Raw genomic sequence first — 7,005 nt, 5'->3', positions numbered from 1 at the left:
CTGCATCTAAATCCAGAATTCCTGCTACCTTGCCCTGAGATAGTCTCTGAGTAGGATTCTGGTATTCATTAGTGGCCATCAGTTTAATCAATTCATAATCTTCATCGTAGCTTTTAACTCACAAGGCTCCTCCTGATGCTGCATCAAGCATGAGTCTAGAAGTAGCACCCAATACGTTATAGAAACAATTAATGATCATCCAGTCAGGCATCCCATGACGAGGGCACTTCCTAAGCATCTCCTTATAACAATCCCAAGCCTCACATAAAGATTCTCCAGATTTCTGAGCAAATTAAGTAAGTGCATTTCTGATTGCAGTAGTCTTCGCCATAGAAAAGAATTTAGTTAAGAACTTTTGAGCAAGATCCGCCCATTTGGTGATTGACCCTGGTGGTAGAGAATGTAACCAACACTTAGCTTTATCCAGCAGAGAGAATGGAAAAGCCTCAACTTAATAGCATCTTCAGAAACTCCATTGAACTTGAAAGTGTCGCAGATCTCGATGCAATCTCTTATGTGCATGTTGGGGTCTTTTGTCGGAGAACCCCCAAACTAAACTGAGTTATGTATCATCTGACTTGTGCTCAACTTGATCTCAATAGTATTAGCCGAGATGGCTGATCGAACAATGCTAGACTGAATATCATTGATATTCGGTTGAGAATAGTCCATCAAAGCCTTTGGATTTATTCTGGTTCTCCTATTGCAATAAGAACCTCTTCTTCTTTCTCGACTAAGATCTCTTCTTCAATTTTCTTCTCGACTACAACTTCTTCCTCAGCTTGATCCAGTGTTCTCTTACGAGATCGAGAACGCGTATGCATACACGCTCTCTAGAGTACCTGAAACATAACAAGGAATTTAATAAGTAACAATGTTCGAGTCACTGAACTTTAACGACCAATGATGACAAACACATAAACTGAAAATTAATACTGAAGTTCTCGGCAGCGGCGCCAAAAACTTGTTAAGGCTAGAACACGCGCTAATATTCACGCAAGTATACGCGATCGCAAGTAATATAGAATAAATTCTAGTTCGTTCCCACATGGACTGCTTTAGGTTAATTTTAATCAATGTATTTATGCAACAATGGTATGGTTATTATCCAATGCTAAGACGAATAACAAATTGAGGTTGTTTTATAATTAAGATTAACTAAGAAATTATACTAAAGAACATTAATTAAGAGAGTAGAGAGTTCAATACTATATGACACAAACATGGGATTCTAACTTCATTAAATACTTCATTCAATAGCCTTTTCGTTCTTAACCTTAGCATACAATGGTGATGACACTAATCAGATAACACAAAACTGATAAACACCAACTTTCATTGTATGAATACCATGAAAGTTATGTTTATAATCACATAAGTTATGAAAAACGAACATAAGTTATGTTTATATAGAAGCCCATGCAGAGTAGAAGTCCATCAATTAAAATCACAAGGGAATCAAGATTCTTTTATATTAATGATTCATATAAATCACTTAATGGGAAATGCCCCGAATAAATCCAACGAGTGACTCGACCTGGCACGACCGCGCGCTTGACCAGCGCGGGCGCGCTGTACTTCTGCCATCCTGGCGCGGGCACGCACTTCTACAGCGTGGGCGCGCTGACTCTCTAGATAATTTTCTAACTTCTTCTTTTCTTGCTGACTTGAGTTGGTCTTTTCACAAGCTTTTATTCTAGACACCATCCTAATCCCATATTAGCATCAAAACAATGCCAATTCACATGTATTCTTGTTAAATGCCTGAAATGCAAAAACACTACACAACACATTAAAAACACTAACAACTCGAGTACAAAACACCAATTCAAATCTTTACGGAGCGTTATAAAGTGACATAAATGCCACTCAACACTGGAGCAACAATCAGAATGTGGTGCAACAGCCATATCAGCAGTATACAGCAAAGCAGTTGAACCCTCCTGGTTTTTAACAACCGTAATATGCACCGAGACAACAACTCTAACTTAAGCAACTACCATATGAAAGTACAAGTCAATATAATGTAAAATCTGAATTGGAGGAGTTGAGGCTCATGTTCAAGAGCCGAGCGGTTTCTATCAAGACTCTAGAGAATCAAATTGGGTAGATTTCCAATGCTTTGTTGAATCGACCACCAGGAATGCTTCCTAGTGATACAGAAGCCAATCCAGGAAAGAGGGAAGTTAAAGAACAGGTGAACGCCATCACCTTGAGGTCCGAAAAGGTCGAAAGCCCCCAATTTCAGCAAGACGAAGATTCTGAAAGTTCTGTTCAGAATACAGGTGCGTCTGCACCTTTGCCAAATCCAGAAGATGAGATTGTAGCTGAAAAAGTGGTGCAGAAGGATGCATAAGTGGAATCAAGGAAGAAAACTGTGAAACACACTCCTTCTGAGGGTAATATAGGGGAGAAACAGGTCTATCCTCCACCTCCTTTTCCTAAGAGGCTACAGAAGCAGAAGTTGGATAAGCAATTTGCTAAGTTTCTGGAGGTGTTCAAGAAACTTTATATCAACATACCTTTCGATGAAGCTCTTGAACAGATGCCTAGCTATGAGAAGTTTATGAAAGGTATTAGCTCTCATTAGGTGAAGCTCGATGACTTAGAGACCATTGCTCTTACGGAGGAATGCAGTGTTGTGCTGCAACAGAAGTTGCCTCCGCAGCTTAAAGATCCTGAAAGCTTCACTATTCCTTGCACCATCAGAAACTTGTCTTCCGAAAAGTATTTATGTGACTTGGGAGCTTGCATCAATCTGATGCCCTTGTCTATATTTAAGAAGCTTGGTCTACCTGATCCGAAACTGACATACATGTCATTGCAACTAGCTGATCGTTTCATCGTTTATCCACGAGGAATAGTGAAGGATATCTTGGTTAAGGTGGATAAACTCATCTTCCCTGCTGATTTTGTAATTCTGGACTTTGAGGAAGATAAGAAAATTCCCATCATCTTGGGAAGACCATTCTTGGCTACAGGCTGAACTATGATTGATGTGTAAAAAGGAGAGCTTACGATGAAGGTTCAAGATAAGGTCACTTCTAGTGTGTTCAAGGCAATAAAGTCACCCACAAATAAAGAGCAGTGCTTTAAAGTAGAGTGGGTCGACTTTGTCATAAATTTGGAGCTTGAGCAATTGCCAAAGTCGAATACCTCAGAGAGAGCCTTAATGGGGGGATCAGTTATTGAAAATGAAGAAGGAGCAGAGCGACTGCAGGTTTTGAATGCACCTCCGTGGAAGAGGAAGTTGGATATGCCATTCGATTCTCTTGGGTTAGCAGAGCTAAAAATTTCTCAGGAGCGTCTTGAACCGTTGATTGAAGAAGCTCCCACACTTGAGCTCAACTCACTGCCTGATCACTTGAGCTATGCATTCTTAGGTGCACCCCCTGACAAGGGGTTAAAATATATCTATAATAATCTAAAGGGTGAATGGTCGGTTCCTCCCATGCTTACAGAGGGTCCCTCGCGTGCACCACGGACAGTTGATTGGTTTGGTCTTGGTGATACGCAGTATAGAAGGTTGATTCGCCGTATTGAGGCCATGCATGACATTCACTGGCGTTTTTCTGAAGATTTGACACACACTCTCGGTACTTTTTTCTGAGACACTGGTGTCGAGGTTGATTGGCCACCTGATCCCCAACCCGGAGAGGGTGATCCTCCCGCTAACTAGATATGTCTTGTATCCTTATTATTACTTTCAATGAGGACATTGAAAATTTTAAGTTTGGGGGTGATAATGTAAGGATTAGTTTGTGTGTGTGTCCATATAGATTCATCTAGATTCATGTTGCTAAATCATGTCCTTGTACATGAACGAAACCTTCTCTGAATAGGACATTCAGAAATACAGAATCAGTTGCAGACACTTGACTTGGTTTAGAAATTCTTCCTCTCCCTCTTCTTCCTCTAGCTCTTGTAGTTCTTCCACCTCTTTTTCCTCTTCCTTTAGAAGTGTTTGCTTCATCTTCAATTTGAGCCATTAACTCCTTCTGTTGCATAACTGCTTCTTCAGTTGTTAGATCAGGAAATTTTTCAGTTATCAATCCAAGAGCACTCCTAGCATTCTTTTGCTCAAACCTTTTATCTTTGTAATACAAAACAGTCTTTTCACCTGTTTCCTTGTGTCTGTAAGGAAAGAATAATCCTTTAGCATCTGCTAAGTTAGAGATTGTAACATCACCAATTTTAGAAGCATCAACATTAGTCTTGTGCTTAACTTCATGAACACCAGTAGACTTTTCTTGTCCTAAAAAACCAGATCTTTTAGAATATTGAGGTTATTGAGCAATAGGAGCAATTTGAACATTTGCAACCGGATTTTTATCACCATCACCATCAGTATCTTTATCTTTCAACTAAATAGAGTCAGGTGTACATTTTGTGACAGTTATCTTCTCTCCCTTTTGGCATCAGTATTTGAAAGAAGAGAAAACATAGCATCCAGTTTATTAGCCATTAAAGACACTTTATCTTCCAAGGAAGAAAATCGAGAATCCATGCTTTGTTGAGATTGAACCACGGCTTTAACAGCCTTTTTCACACTTATGAGTTCAGCTGAAGTAAGTGGATTAATCATAAATGCATCAATCTTGTTCTGTAAACTACTATGAGATTTCTTCATATCAGTAAGTTCAGAGAGAATTCCTTTCACAGAAATGGTAGAGGCCTTAAGATGCAGTTTAAGTTCAGGGTTTTGAAGTTCATCATAGGCCCTGTGAACATGTTGCATACCAACAGCTGAGGAGATAGAAGTATTTGCATCTCTCCATGTAAAATCCCATTCACTCTGTCAAAAATGCTCAGTATCAGCATTGTAATAAGAAGAACCAGCATTCAGAGACGGAACTACTAAAGGGCTTACCTGGGCTCAAGCCCAGGAGGAATTTTAAAAAAATAGTAGTTATATGTATAGTAGTAAAGCAGCCCATTTATAAAATTGGCCCAGTCTAAAAATATTTTGTTTAGCTCATTAACTTTATAAACTCCAAACACAAATAAGTAGTCAGTATTTTGAAGTCTACCAGAGCAAAAGAATAATAACAAGTCTTAGTAAGGACTTCGTTCATTTATTCTCTTTGCGGGCTAAAGACTTGTCAAGCCCACCCCACTCTATATTCATGGTTCCGTCCCTGTCAGTATTGAAATGTGAAGAAGAACTAACATTGGGCTTCTTAGATGCATCAGTAGAAATCTTAAGCTGAGCTGTGTCAGAATCATCATGATCACTATCTTCATCAGAATCAGAGCTAGACAGACCCTCAGAAGAATTTGCAGAGCTAGGCAGAATTGCTTTACCTTTAAGAGGATCCTTAGCAATAGGTGTCTGTTCCTGATGAGATCCTGAAATATAAAACAAAGTAACACCTAAATCTCTCTTTTCTTTTCAAGTGATCTCATCACTTCTCCCACAATATAATACTTTTAGGAGTAATATTTTTCTCATAGAAGAAAGTTTATAAGTAAAGAAACACTTATAAAATTCTTTTCTCAAAGCTACCTCTCCTTTTGCCAGTACAGGAGGCTGCCACTCAAAATTTAATTTTCTCACATAGTATTTTCACACAGTATCACAGAAAAGCACAATCACACATTTTGCAAAGAAATAAGAGATGGCTGAGATGAGTAGTATACTTGTCATATAAATAGAGGTAACTAAACCAAGAGACTATTAATAATCATACAAACATTGAGAACAACAGAGGAAAATAAGCAATACCTGAAGGTGAGTCCTCAAGTGGAAGTGATGATAGTGGAGGAACAAATAACACATCATGATGCTTTAACAAGCTAGTCAGCAGCAAGGAATCATCAGTAGAAGTTGTTTGAATGGAAAGTTGATCAACATCAGGATTTATTTTAGCATCAGGATTTAATTTTTTAGGAGAATGAACTAGGCCAACATCAGTACTTTGAACTGATGGTTCTTGTGGGGCCTGAGGAATATGAGCTGCTTCAGCAAGAAGTGATGAAGGTTCTTGTTACTCTCCTCAAACATAAGATCATTAATAATTGTATCCACCTTTGACAATACATCCTGATGAACCTTCTTTTCTTGCAGTAGTTGTTCAGAATTAGCAAGAAAATCACCTTGAGCAAAATCAACGATAATTTGTGCAGCCTCTTTGTCTGTATCTTCCCTTTAAGAAAATGATTCTTGTGTGACTGGATGTGTCTCAGTTGTTAAATCCCTTTGAGACTTAGGTTCTTGTAGACTGACATCCATAACAGAGGACTGGCATCTGATTGCGGCACTCATATGCATGATGTCCCTTCATATTGCACTTGTAACACACAGAATTAGCTTTGCAAATCCCAAAATGTTTTCTGCCACAAAAATTACAATCTGGCATTGGTGGACGATTGGGCCTCTGCTGATTTGAATTCTGAAAATAGTTGCCTTGTCCTCCATTTCCTGATTGTGGTTTCTAGAATCCCACATTCCTATTACCCTGAAATCCTGGCCTTTTGTTGAAACGGACCTGAAAATTACTTGGCTGCTGACCTCCTTCTGAGGTTTCTATTTTCCTTTTCTTCCCATCCTTTCCTTTCTGAGACATGTCACTCCTACTTTCGATCACCATTGCTTTCTAAACCACTGCCACATATGAAGTCAATTCAAACATGGCCACTCTGTTCTGAATCCAAAACTTCAATCCCTGTTCAAACCTTTTTGCTTTCTTCTCATCTGTGTCAACTTGATCTGGCACAAACCTTGCTAACTCAGTAAACTTAGCCTCATACTCGGCCACAGTAAGATCACCCTGGGTCAGGTTCAAGAATTTGATCTCCATTTGGTTCTTCATATACCTTGGGAAATACTTCTCCAGGAATAGCTCTGTGAATCTCTCCCAAGTTATAAACTCACCTCCTTCCAATGCTCGCGTGGATTCCCACCAATAGTTCGCCTCACCCTTTAGAAAGTAGCTTGCAAACTTGGTCTTCTGTTCAGTCCCTACTCCGACTAATTCAAAAGCCTTTTCCATTTCCTTGAGCCAT

At 39.2% G+C, this 7,005-nt stretch overlaps 1 non-coding gene across 1 annotated transcript; it reads left to right on the top strand.

Annotated features, from left to right (window-relative positions):
* The first annotated feature begins 209 nt into the window (after positions 1–209).
* LOC141701854 (small nucleolar RNA R71) lies at positions 210–316 on the top strand. The gene has a single exon (XR_012566923.1). It is a non-coding gene; the product is annotated as a small nucleolar RNA R71 (small nucleolar RNA).
* Positions 317–7,005: the final 6,689 nt, after the last annotated feature.

Source organism: Apium graveolens, unplaced genomic scaffold (genome assembly GCF_009905375.1).
Source record: "Apium graveolens cultivar Ventura unplaced genomic scaffold, ASM990537v1 ctg4455, whole genome shotgun sequence".
NCBI classification, from domain to species: Eukaryota; Viridiplantae; Streptophyta; class Magnoliopsida; order Apiales; family Apiaceae; genus Apium; species Apium graveolens.
This window is presented reverse-complemented; position numbering and strand designations above follow the sequence as displayed.